This window comes from Elephantulus edwardii, unplaced genomic scaffold (assembly GCF_000299155.1).
Source record: "Elephantulus edwardii isolate Elephantulus edwardi_28Jun2011 unplaced genomic scaffold, EleEdw1.0 scaffold00018, whole genome shotgun sequence".
In the NCBI taxonomy this organism is placed as follows: domain Eukaryota; kingdom Metazoa; phylum Chordata; class Mammalia; order Macroscelidea; family Macroscelididae; genus Elephantulus; species Elephantulus edwardii.
The window spans coordinates 3777042-3790391 of NW_006399768.1; the positions used below are offsets into that span (position 1 = coordinate 3777042).

Sequence of the window (13350 nt, forward strand, 5' to 3'; positions counted from 1 at the left end):
AGGAGGACCGGAAGTGCTTGCTGCAGAGGGTCAAGGACTGCAGCCTCCAATATGGATTGAGGCTCAATGTCAAGAAGACAAAGATTCTCACCACTAGACCAATTGGCAGCATCAGGATGGATGGTGAAGAGATTGAGATTGTTCACAGATTTAGTTTGCTTGCCTCCACAGTCAACACTCTTGGCACCAGTGAGCAGGAAATTAAAAGCCGTATTGCCATGGGAAAGTCTGCTGTTAGGGACCTCTTCTAAGTACTGAAGATCAATGGTGTCTCTCTGGAGACTAAGGTGCATCTGATACAGGCCATGGTCTTCACAATCACTTGCTATATATCAGAGAGTTGGACAATGACCAAGGAGGATAGAAGGAGAATTGATGCCTTTGAGCTGTGGTACTGGAGAAGAGTATTGAGAGTACCATGGACTGCTAGGAAAACAAACAGATTCATCCTAGAAAGGGTTAAACCGTGTGGCTCCTTGGATGCAAGGATTCTGAGGCTCCATCTAACATGCTTTGGACATGTTGCAAGGAGAGACTGGTCCTTGGAGAAGGACATCATGCTTTGGAGTGTGGAGGGACAGCGCAAGAGGGGAAGGCCCTCCATGAAGTGGATTGATTCAGTGACTGGGATAATCAGTGCAATTGGCACAGGACAGAGCAGAGTTTAGGGCTGTTGTACATAGGGTCACTATGTGTCACAAGCGACTCGACGGCACATAACAACAGCAACACAACATGAGTTACAGGTGACTTGATTGTACATAACAACAGCATCTGAAAGCTGGGTAATGAATAATGATGATTGGAGAATAATTGATATCTTTAAATTGTGATATTCGAGAAGAGTTTTTAACATCTAATGGACTTTCAAAAGAACAAACTAATCTATCTTAAAGGAAATACAACCAGAGTGTTCCTTACTCTTAAAAGAAGTACAACTTAAGCAAGAATTATGGAATTTTATCTCACTTGTTGTTGTTCTTATGTGCCGTCGAGTCACTTGTGACTCATAGCGACCCTATGTACAACAGCCCTAAACTCTGCTCTGTCCTGTGCCAATTGCATTGTCTCTGACACTCCCATCCCTATTATCCCAGTCACTGAATCAATCCACCTCATGGAGGGCCTTCCCCTCTTGCGCTGTTCCTCCACCCTCCCAAGCATGTTGTCCTTCTCCAAGGACTGGTCTCTCCTCACAACACGTCCAGAGCATGTTAGATGGAGCCTCAGAATCCTTGCCTCCAAGGAGTAGTCTGGTTTAACTCTCTCCAGGATGGATCTGTTTGTTTTCTTGGCAGTCCATTGTACTCTCAATACTCTTCTCCAGCACTGCAGCTCAAAGGCATCAATTCTCCTTCTATCCTCCTCAGTCATTGTCCAACTCTCTGATGCATGACAAGTTATTGTGAAGACCATGGCCTGTATCAGAAGCACCTTAGTCTCCAGCGAAATACCATTGCTCTTCAATACTTTGGAGAGGTCCCTAACAGCAGACTTTCCCACCTTTTAATTTCCTGGCTACTGGTGCCGAGTGTTGACTGTGGAGGCAAGTAAACTAAATCTGTGAACAATCTCAATCTCTTCACCATCCATCCTTATTCTGCCAATTGGCCCAGTGGTTAGAATCTTTGTCTTCTTGACATTGAGCCTCAATCTATGTTGGAGGCTGCAGTCCTTGACCCTCTGAAGCAGATGCTTCAGGTCCTCCTCAGTTTTAGCAAGCAGGGTTGTGTCATCTACATAATGCAGACTGTTGATAAATTGTCCACCATCTTGTCCCCACATTTCTCCTCAAAGAGCCCAGCCTCCCAGATAATCTGTTCTGCATACAGGTTGAAAAGGTATGGAGATAGGATGCATCCCTTCCCAATATTGAACCGTGCAGTGTTCCCTTGCTCTGTTCTGACGACTGCCTCCTGGTCCAGGTATAGGTTTCACATTAGAAGGATCAAGTGTTCTATGATTCCCATTCTCAGAGTCAGCCACAGTTTGTTATGATCCACACAGTCAAACACCTTTGCATAGTCAATGAAACACAGATAGACATTCTTCTGGTATTCTCTGCGTTTGGCTAAGATCCATCTGACATCAGCTACAATATCCCTAGTACCACGACCCCTTCTAAAACCAGCCTAGACTTCTGATAGTTCTTTGCTGATGTGCTGTTCCAGTCATTTTTGGATAATCTTCAGTAAAATCTTGCTTGCATGTGAAATCACTTAGATTGTTCTATAGTTTTCACGCTCTGTTGGGTCACCTTTCTTTGGGATGGGAACAAATACACATCTCTTCCAGTCAGTTGGCCAAGTGGTTTTTCTCCAGTGACCCTATATACAACAGCCCTAAACCCTGATCTATCCTGTGCCAATCTAATTGTCTCTAACACGTCTACCCTCATTACCCCAGTCACTGAATCAATTCACCTCATAGAGGGTCTTCCTCTCCTGCTCTGTCCCTCCACCCTCTCAAGCATGACGGCTCACTCCAAAGACTGTTCCCTCCTTGCAACATGTTTAAAATACGTCAGACAAAGCTTCAGAGTCCTTGCCTCCAAGAAGCATCCTGGTTTCATCCTCTCCATTACGAACCTTGTTCGTAATTTCATTGTTCTCGTATCAGTCCGTGGTATAGTCAATAGTCCTCTCCAACACCACAGCTCAAAGGCATTAATTCTCCTTCTATCATCCCTAGTAATTATCCAGCTCCCTGACGCATAGTAAGTGATTGCAAAGAACAAGGCCTATTTCAGGTGCACCTTAGTCTCCAGACTGACACTGTTGCTCTTCAGTACTTTGGAGAGGTCCCTAAGTGCAGACTTTCTCATCGCAATTCACCTTTTAATTTCCTTTCTGCTGGTGCCAAGAGTGTTGATTGTGGAGCCAAGGAAACTAAAGCTGTTAAAAAACTCAGTCTCTTCATCATCTATCATGATGCTGCCAATTTCCCAGTGGTGAGAATCTTTGCTTTCAAATCTATACAAAGCATTTCTAATACCATGATTTTGTTCAGGTACACTTTAGTCTTTAAACTGACCTTTTGCTCTTTAGAACTTTGGAGAGATCCTTTACAATAAATTTTCCCAGGATAACACATCTTTTGATTTCTTCACTGTTGCTACTAAAGATGTTGGTTGTGGATAACAGTAAAAAGAAATGATTGACAACTTTAATCTTACCTTCATCTATCATGATGTTACCTATGGCACCAATGGTGAGGATTTTTGTTTTCCTGATGTTGAGATATATCCTATATAGAAGGCTGTAGTCTTTGATCTTTTGCAGTAAGTGCTTCAAATCCTCACATTCTGCAAGTGGAGTTGTGTTGTTTGCATAATACTGGTTGTTTATTAATCTTCCTTCAATCCTGACACCATATTATTCTTCATATTAACTAGATTTTTAAAAATATTTGCACAACATTCCTACTGAAAAGATATAGGGAGCATATATAACCTTGAGGTGCACCTTTTCTGACTTTAAACCATGAAGTGTTCCCTTGTTCTGTTGGTCTAAGTATATATGTGCCTCTGAGCACAATTAAATATTCCGGTATTCTCATTATCTCAGTATTAACCATATTTTTTTATTATCCACATAGTCAAATGTCTTTGCATAAGTAATAAAACACACGGAAACATATTTCTGGTATTTTGGCTTTAAGTCAAAGAAAAGGACAAATTTATGCCTCAAATTGTAACATTAAAGGAATCTATGAAGAAAAATATTGAGTAATGTAGGGGGAATCAGAAGAATATAGAAGGAACACACAGTCACTGTATCAAAATGAGTTGATCAACATGGAAACATTTTGGGAAGTAGCATATCATCAAGAATCAACATTACTTACGTAAAGAAGTTTAAGTTGCACAAGGCATTGGCAAAAATAAGGCCTCAAGAATAGATGAAATACCAATTAGGATGTTTTAGGAAACTGATGCAAGCCTGGAAATGCTTATCAGTCACTGCCAACAAATAGGAAAGACAGATACCTGACCAACTGACTGGAAGAGAGTCTTATCTTTGCCCATTCCCAGAAAAGATGGCCCAACAGAATGTGAACCGAATTACTGAACAACATAATTAATATCACATTCAAGTAAAATCTTTCTAAAGGTTAACAAAAAAAATAAAATTAAATTAAAAAATGGCTGCAACAATGCATTTACAAGGAACTGCCAAAAATTCAAGCTGGATTCAGAAACAGCTATGATGTGAGGAGCTTCATTACTGATGTCATATGAAGACAGCATAGGACCCTGTAACATTTAATTCTCTTGTATTTGGAGTCTTTATGACTCAGAGCAGACCAGATGGTAAATACAACACTACCATCATATTTAGGAAGACAACCTTAAACAAATGTCAGACAAATCAGAACTCTATAAAGTGTAAAATGGCTGAATTACTTTTTTTTCCTCTCTCTGTCTTATGAATTTTTACATCCTGTATTTCTTTTACCCATTGTTTCTAATCTAATAACTATTTTAATTTACCAGAGAAGAAATAAAAGAAAAGGTGTTCAGATGGAAAATGTGATGAAAGAAGTGGAGAGGACATTTAATTGGGAAGCTCAGGTCAGTACAGAAGCAATGCTTTCAGAAAACTTCCCAGTCAATGGAACCACTCAGATCAAATTAATATGGTTACAGTTCAGTGGAATACAGACAGGGTCTTTCAATCAATATAGGGCCTTTTAAAACTGCTGGTTTGAAATTCATTGTTCAGAAAATGAAAGGAATAAATGAGGGAGGGGAACAAGGAGAGTCCGTGGGTTACAAGGAGCAAGAATAAGGGATATACTATCTGAGAAATTATTAAGATAATGAGTTTCTACACCATGAAGTTTAACATGATAAAACACATTATTTACATATAAATTTTTGATCACTAATAGAATCTGGACAGTCAGGAATATAATTGTGATTTCATATTTTTCCACTTTTAAGTCTAGTGACATGAGCAGTTAAACATATGACTATTAGTCAAAAGTTTGGAGGTTCAAACTCACCCAGGGTACCTCAGAATAAGGAATTGAAAAATATGCTTATGGTTTACCTGCATATATAAGGTCATTAGGAGATAGAATCAACTTGAAGGCAACTAATACCAACAAAATCTGACAACTCCAAGTCTAATATTTACTGTAAAAAGGAGACAGTTAAATAATTTGAACAAGCCCATGAAATCCACTCTGTTCTTTCTGATTAAGACTGTAAATGAGATGAATTGACACAGTGGCTGCAACAATGAGCTAAAACATGGTAGCAATTATGTAGATGAATCCGGACCAGACTGTGTTTTACTCATTTGTATGTAGGGTCACTATGAGTCAGAAAAGAGTCTATGGCACCAAACAACAATGAGATTAAGATTGTCTCTTTGATTAAATCGTTCAGAAGAAGTCTTAGAGGCATTTTACTTTATGAAAGTATCAGTGTGTATGTGTGTATTTAGAAGAGTTGTTGTTGTTGTTATGTGCCATTGAGTCGCTTGAGGACTCACAGCTACCCTATGTACAAGAGCCCTAAACCCTACTCTATTATGTGCCAACCTCATTGTCTCTGACACGCCCATTCCCACTACCCCAACCACTGAATTGGTCCATCACATCAAAGGTCTTCCTCTTCTGTGCTGTCCCTCCACTCTCCCAAGCATGAAATTCTTCTGCAAGGACTGGTCTCTCCTTGCAACATGCCCAAAGTATGTCAGACAAAGCTTCAGAATCCTTGTCTCCAAGGAGCAACTCGGTTTCATCCTCTCCAGGACAAAACTGTTTGTTCTCCTAGCAGTCCATGGTATATTCAACACTCTTCTCCAGCACCACAGCTCAAAATCATCAGTTCTTTTTCTATCATCCCTAGTCACTGTCCAGCTTTCTGATGCATAGAACCCAATTACAAAGACTATAGCCTGGATTAGGTGCACCTTAGTCTCCAGCCTGACGTCATTGCTCGTCAGTGCTCTGGAGAAATCCCTGACAGCTGACTTTTCCAATATAATTCACGTCTTGATTTCCTGGCTGCTGGTACAAAAAGTGTTGACTGTGGAGCCAAGCAAACGAAATCTCTTCACCATCTATCATGATGCTGCCAAGTGGCCCAGTGGTGAGAATCTATTTTCTTGATGTTGAGCGTCAATCCATATTAAAGCCTGCAGTCCTTGCCCTTCTGCAGCAAGCGTTTCAGGTCCTTATGTTTCTGCGATCTTCAGCTCTGTTTTGCTTAGAATGAAAAAGGTCAGATCAAAGAATGCAGGTTTCAAAAAGAGCAGACTGAGCAACTGAAGTCTGGATGAAAAGAAATAAGGTCTATGAAAATATTTAAGAAGCATAGTGCAGTCTTCAAAAAAAAAAGTTGTGTTATTCTGTTGTCAGTGTCATTGCTGCTATTTTTTCATAAATAGCCAGAAGAAAGCCAACATGCTTTGTTGTCAGAGACTAGAAGGTTAAGTACATATTTTTCTAACATTTCAGAACTTAATTTTTTTTCTATAATTATATTTTATTAATTTTCATAAACATTTACAGATATTTTGGGCTTCCACTAACATTGTTGCACTATTCTCTCTAACCTCCTCCCAGTTTGTTCTTGTCCAAATGCCACAGTGCTTGTCAAAGCCAGTTCTGATTAGTCTTCTTTGTCAGTGTGTCCTTTGCCATTCCCTATCACTCCTCCCTGAGAGAGACTTCACCCTGAGTCATAAGGAAAAGGGGATGGCGTATTCTCTTAGCTACTTCCTGCTGAAAAGGGATGCTGTGGGTTTCAGGGTGAAGATCTTCTCTCACTACTCTAAAGGGCCCCTTTGGCAGTAGGAAACACATAGACTATTATGGAGATTGATTTTGGAATTTAGATGCACTCTTATTGATTGTGCTTGGCCGTACATGTTCATATCCTTGAAGATGTATCATGGGGGTGTTGCAACCGAGAAGACACAAATTTGACTAACAAGTTATAAGTACATGAGTCCAAAAATTATGGAAAAGTAAAAGAAAAGATTCTTTCATTGTTTTACAAACCCTCCCCCAGGTCCCCTCCACCATGTAGCCCTCACTCTAGTCTCCTGTGATGACAGAAATACCTAGTTATATATCTCTTTTAAACAGTTTTCTCCCTCCTCTGTTTCAGTGCAGTATACATTATTGAACCCATCTTACTCAGTCTCTCCCCAACCCTGAGGTTAGTCCCATTCTACAACAGTGGCATCATGTAATATTTGTCCTTTTGTGACTGGGATATTTCACTCAGCATAATGTTCTCCAGAGTCAACCATTTTGAATAATATTGCATGAGTTCCTTGTTTTTTAATGCAGCATAGTATTCCATTGTGCGAATATACCACAGCTTCTCTAGCTATTCGTTTGTTGATGGGCACTTAGGTTGTTTCCAACTCCTTGCTATTGTGAACAAAGCTGCAATAAACATGGGTGTGCATATATCTGCTTGGATGTCAGCTATGGTCTCTTCAGGGTATATTCCCAGTAGTGGAATTGCTGGATCAAATGGTATCTCTATTTGCAACTTTTTGAGAAAGCGCCATACTGCTTTCCACAGGGGTTGCACCATTTTACACTCCCACCAACAGTGAATCAGGGTTCCAGTTTCTCCACAACCTCGCCAGCATTTGTTGCTTGCTGTTCTGTTAAATTTTGCTATTTTGACTGGGGTGAAATGATAACTCTTAGTTGTTTTAATTTGCATCTCTCTTAGGGCTAGGGATTTTGAGCATTTCTTCATGTGTTTGTTAGCCATCTGAATGTCGTCTTCGGTGAAGTGCCTGTTCATATCCTGTGCCCATTTTTCTATTGGATTATTTACCTTTATCTTGTTGTGGTGCTCAAGTATTTCATAAATTCTGGATATAAGTCCCTTATCTGATATGTTATTACTGAATACTTTTTCCCAGTCAGTGGCTTCCCTTTTTACCCTACTGGAGAAGTTTTTGGATGTGCATAGGGATTTGAGTCTTAGAAGGTCCCATTCATCTATGTTATCTTCTCCTGGTTGTAGCTTTTCCAGGATAATGGGAAGACTGTTTATGTTGTGGATTAGGACTTCTAGTGTTGTTCCTAGCTTTTCTGTAATGAATTTTATAGTCCTTGGTTTTAGTCCTACATTTCAGAACTTAATTAATGACATTTTTAAAAGAGAATTTGAATGAAAATTCTATTTAAATCCAGAGACTTGAGTCTGTAACTAAATTTTATAAAATCAAAATAAAAGAAACAGTTCTGTTTATGGATTTCGGGGTCCATTTTACGGACAGATGAGACTCTGCTCTCAGTTAATTGCAAACAACATGTGAAAAACCTTTCAAGAGTTTGTTAACAAAACTAAGCACATTATTTCCACTCACAAATCAATTTAAACTTAGATCATTGCCACCCTGAAATCACTAATATTTAGTAACATGTGGAGAGAAAGAGAAAGAGAACGCATTCTAGATGATGGGTTTGGTAGCACCAGAGAGAGAGATCACAGGCAGCTAAGAAATGTTCCAGACCAGACATTGACAACTGGGGTCATTTTACCCATTGCTAAGGAAGTAAGGAACATTTAGCAATTAGTTGTGGGGACAACTAATTAGGGAAGAGACTAGTGTGTTCAAAACCAGGAGAAGCTGTTACTTATCCTACAGTTCAAAGAGGAGCCTTCCACAACAAATAATTAGAGCGAACAGTGGTCTCGTTCAGAAACCAAACTTTAAGCCGGTAATACTGAAAGTCCACAGGACACTACTAGTCTCCCCAAAACCATGACAAAAATAAGGTGCCTTGCACGAGAAGGTAAATCAACATTATCACAGAACTCTTCACCTAGGATTTTTTAATAAGATAGTCTTAATGAAAGAGATAAAGCCATGATTGCAATTCTAATGCTAGTTTCCTAACATTTCCACTATTAGCCCCACAAGTTGAGAGCTGTGGTAGTCTTGTCTCATCCTTATCATAACCCAGCAGAGGACTTTTAAGCATGGGCTGCTATAAGAGAGGTTACAGGTTCAAACTCAACAGCCATTCTATAGGAGAAAGATGTGACAGTCAGTTTCATGAAGATTTACAAACTTGAAAACCCTGTAGGGCAAATCTTTTCTGCCCTGTAGGGAAACTATGAGTTGAGATTTACTCCACAGCAATAGGAAATGTTCGGTCAGCAACAAGTAGTCCCCTAGGTTCAAAGTAATACTATTTGCTGTTGTCACAGAACTTACCTAGTCTTAAGTTTTCATACTGGAATCACATCAAGGAGCAACAATTCCAATGGACTTAAGTTTATAAAATCAAAAGTTAAATTATGTCATGACTAATTATTTGTCAAATGAATTTTTCATCAAGTAATTTTAAAAATCATTTGAAATGATTCTGAGATATAACAAGCATGTATACTTTAGTTAGTCTCAGTGTAGAAAAGGCAATTTAACAAAGCTTAGTTTATTTTATCTTGGCTTCTATAATTATGCTATAAATTTCTTAAAAAGTCAGTACTATGAGTTTACCTAATTTTGCATAGGCCATATGTGTTCATATATTAAAAAGTAAGCGATAAATATATACTGTGTCACTAATTATCAGGTTTAGGTGGACATAACTGCAAATTTTGTAGGTGTTCCATATGTTAATTTTTTTAGCAATTAATTTCCTGGGCTTCTACAAAAATATATCCAATTAACATTAAACATTAACCACTCATTATGTGAAAATATGTCATTTGGCTGCAAGAAAATCAATGTTTTTAATTTTTTTTAATTCAAGTAATTTTTTTCCAAAACTCTTTAGAATTTTAAATTAAACTTCAGAAACAGTTCTGCACTGATTTATATCAGTCAAAGGCGCCATACTGGAAAGAGCTTCCCACTGAAATTATGGCAGCATGAAGAAAGCTCTATTTACTACACCTGATTCAAATTTGTTTCTCATTATACTAAAACAAAGGCCATTTCCTAGAGAATGGACGTCAGGTGTTCAATGTGCTAAAGCCAATCCACATGAACTATAACCTATATTGGTCAAAATGAGTAATGGAATTGTCCAGAATCAGTAAAGATGCCAGATGAGCACCAGTTGATGGACCATCATGGAGCAGAGAGAATACCTATTTTACCACTCATCTGCATTTAAAAATCTCAGCAAAATAAAACATATCAGATTATGACCACAGTAATTACCACTCACAGCATAGCATACATGGAAAAGAAACTACAGATATTATAGAGTGTAAAGTAAAGTGCCTTGGAAAGGAAAAAAATTGGCTCTAAAGAGAACTATTAATTTACTAAATGCTGTCCTGGTGTCTTGGAATATGAATACATTTTCCAAAAAGTCTTAATGGACCCTGAAGGGTACACCTAAAAGCAAGAAGCCATAGGAGACTTAAAGAGCAAATCACAATAAAATTTCTTCTCAGGGGCTAAGTATGTGTGAGCTACTATGTGAGTGTACACATGCTTCTTATATTTTTTCCTCTAGATTTATTTATAAATTTATATAAGAAATAAAAACCATCAATTGCTCACCTGTAAAGGCTTTTTCAATTTATATAATAACAAGTTTCAAGATTCAAATTTAAGCATTATTTCTTGGGTGTATTAAAAATATTTACATCCACCAGAAAGCAAGCAATGAGATCATTCATTTTATATATCTCTGATGTTTTCTTTTGCCTAGAAAGAAAGAATGCAAGCTATTGGCAATTGAAAGGCATCAGATTGGTGGCATATGTAAATGAAAGGTTGGTAGTTCTAATCCAGAAACTACTCACTGGGAGAAAGATGGGTAGCCTCCTTTTGTAAAGGTTTATAGCACCAGGAATCTCAGGAATAGTTACTAAGAGTTGACTCTAGCTCAATTAAAGTAGGTTTGGATTGGTTTCCCATGATGATCTGTGACCAAAAATGAGATTTTCTAAATCCGAATACTTTCATTTTGTCAGCTTTCTTGTATATTCTGCTATTGCATAACTTCAAAATGAAACAAATATGTACACATACACAGGCTATCTTTAAGCCTTAAAGGACTAGTGGCATCTGCTGCCTAGACAACATGCCTCTGGAAACTCTATGAACTTTAAGAAATAATGACAGTATAGAAAGGCTTCACAATCAACACTGTTAACATGAGCAGACAGGAAATCTAAAGACGAGTTACATTAGGAAAGTCTGCTGTCATGGGCCTCTCCAGAGTGCTGAAGAACAATGATAGCAGTCTAGATACAAAGGTGAGCTTAATCCAGGCCATGGTTTTCTCAATTACTTGTTATGCTTCAGAGTTAGACAGCAACTAAGGACAACAGATGAAGAACAGATGCCTTCGAGTTGTGGTGCTGAAGAAGAGTCTTGAACATACCATGGACTGCAAAGAAAACAAATAGGTCTATCTTGGAGAGGGTAAAACCAAGTCTCTCCTTGGAGGCTAGGATTTTGAAGATCTCTCTCCCATAATTTGGACATGTGGCCAGGAGAGATCTCAGTCCTTAGAGAAGGATATCATGCTCAAAAGGGTGGACAGACAGAGAGCACAGGAGGGGGAGACCTCAGATGAGATGGATTGATACAGTAACTGGGGCAATGGGAATTGGTGTTTCAGAATTAGTGAGACTGGTTTAGGACAGGGAAGGATTCAGAGCTGCTATACATAGATAGGGTTGTTATACATTGCAGGTAACTCGACGGCACATAACAACAATAGCATACTAAGACAGGTTTGAAAGCAAGAGTGGCATCCATTTCCTAAAACAACATGCCTCCAGAAAAATCTATGAACTTTGGTAAATGTCGATAGTTGTAGGGGGCTTCAGGCCTTTTATTCGGAGTGTGTAGCTATGAGTTGTACTCAACTTGAAGGCAATCATTAACAACATAGAAAGGCTTCAGGTCTTTTGTTCATAGCGTCACTATGAGTCGTGGTCGACTCGATGGCAATCAACAACAAACAAACCATCTCTAAATAAGAAAAACCGACATTATTGGATCTCACACATACTTTAATTTGATATGCTATGTTGTTGTTAGGTGCTGTCGAGTCAAATATGACTCATATGAACAACAGATCTGAAACTTGTCTTATCCTGTGCCATCTTCGTACTTCTTGACACACTAGATCCCATTGTGGCAGTCACTGTGTCAATCCATATGGTTAAACGTCTTCCTCTCTTTTGCCAACCATCCACCCACCCGTCCAAGTATCATGTCCATCTCCAAGGCAATAGCCCCTCCTAGCAACATACCCAAAGCATGTGAGAGGAAGCCTCATCATTTTTGCCTCCAAAGAGCACTCTGGTTGCACCCTCTCCAAAATATATTTCTTTGTTCTTTAGGTTGTCTATGGGGTGTTCAGTGCTCTTTCCCACACCATAGCTCAAAGGCATCAATTCTTCTTCTGTCATCCTTCTTCATTGTCCAGCTCTCAGATGTATAGCAGGTGATAAGAAAGACTATGGCCTGAATCAGATGCACCTTAGTCCTCAACCTGACATCATTACTCCTCGATAATTTGGAAAGAAAAGTCCCTAATTGCATATTTTCCCAGTGCAATGTGTCTCCTTATTTCCTGACTGTACCAAGCGTGCTAATTGTGTTAATTGTGGATCCAAGTAAGATGATTAAAATGTCATCACTTCTCCATCTATCATGATGTTGCCTATCAATCCAGTGGTAAGAATCTTTGTTGTCTTGACATTGAGTTGTAATCCATACAAAAGGTTGCATTCCTTGATCTTCTGGAACAAGTTCTTCAAGTCCTTCTCACTTCCAGCAAGCAAGGTTGTGTCATCTGCATAGTGCAGACTCATTGATGAGTCTCCCTCAGAGCCTGATGCCAAATTCCTCTTCAAAGAGTCCAGCTTCTCAACTAATTTACTCAGCATACAGATTAGATAAATATGGAGGGAGAAAAAAATCCCAATGCATTCCTTTCTTAATTTTAAACCATGAAGTGTTCCCCTGTTCTGTTCACACAATAGCCTCCTGGCTAGGCCTTTGTATTTAAAAGTTGGTTGGGTCTCGCCTAAGAGTTTACAGTTTGGATCCTCCTGTGTGAAGCAATTGGATTCTGGAAAGTAGGTTGTTTTGATTTAATTGACAGTCGAGTATAAAGTGTTTGGTCATTTTTTTATATAGTGAACAATCAAGCATAAGCTGGTTTTTTATTTAGTTGACAACCAGGAGTTGTCATTTTGATTTAGTTGACAACCAGGAGTGAGCTCGATGCCTCCTGTTTAAACCAATCAGGACCTGATGGTCTGGCCTTTGTATTTATAAATCAGCTGGGTCCTTTTAAGAGTCATATGTTGTTGTTGTTGTGTTAGATCTGCAGAGCCGGACCCCAATGAGATCGGACGCCAGCACCAATCACTCA

The 13350-nt window shown here is 38.9% G+C and overlaps 1 protein-coding gene across 1 annotated transcript in view; it reads left to right on the forward strand.

The window, feature by feature from the left end:
• GALNTL6 (UDP-N-acetyl-alpha-D-galactosamine:polypeptide N-acetylgalactosaminyltransferase-like 6) overlaps window positions 1–13350 on the forward strand; it is a 2113891-nt gene that overhangs the window by 1508932 nt on the left and 591609 nt on the right. The gene's annotated exons all lie outside the window — the stretch shown is intronic.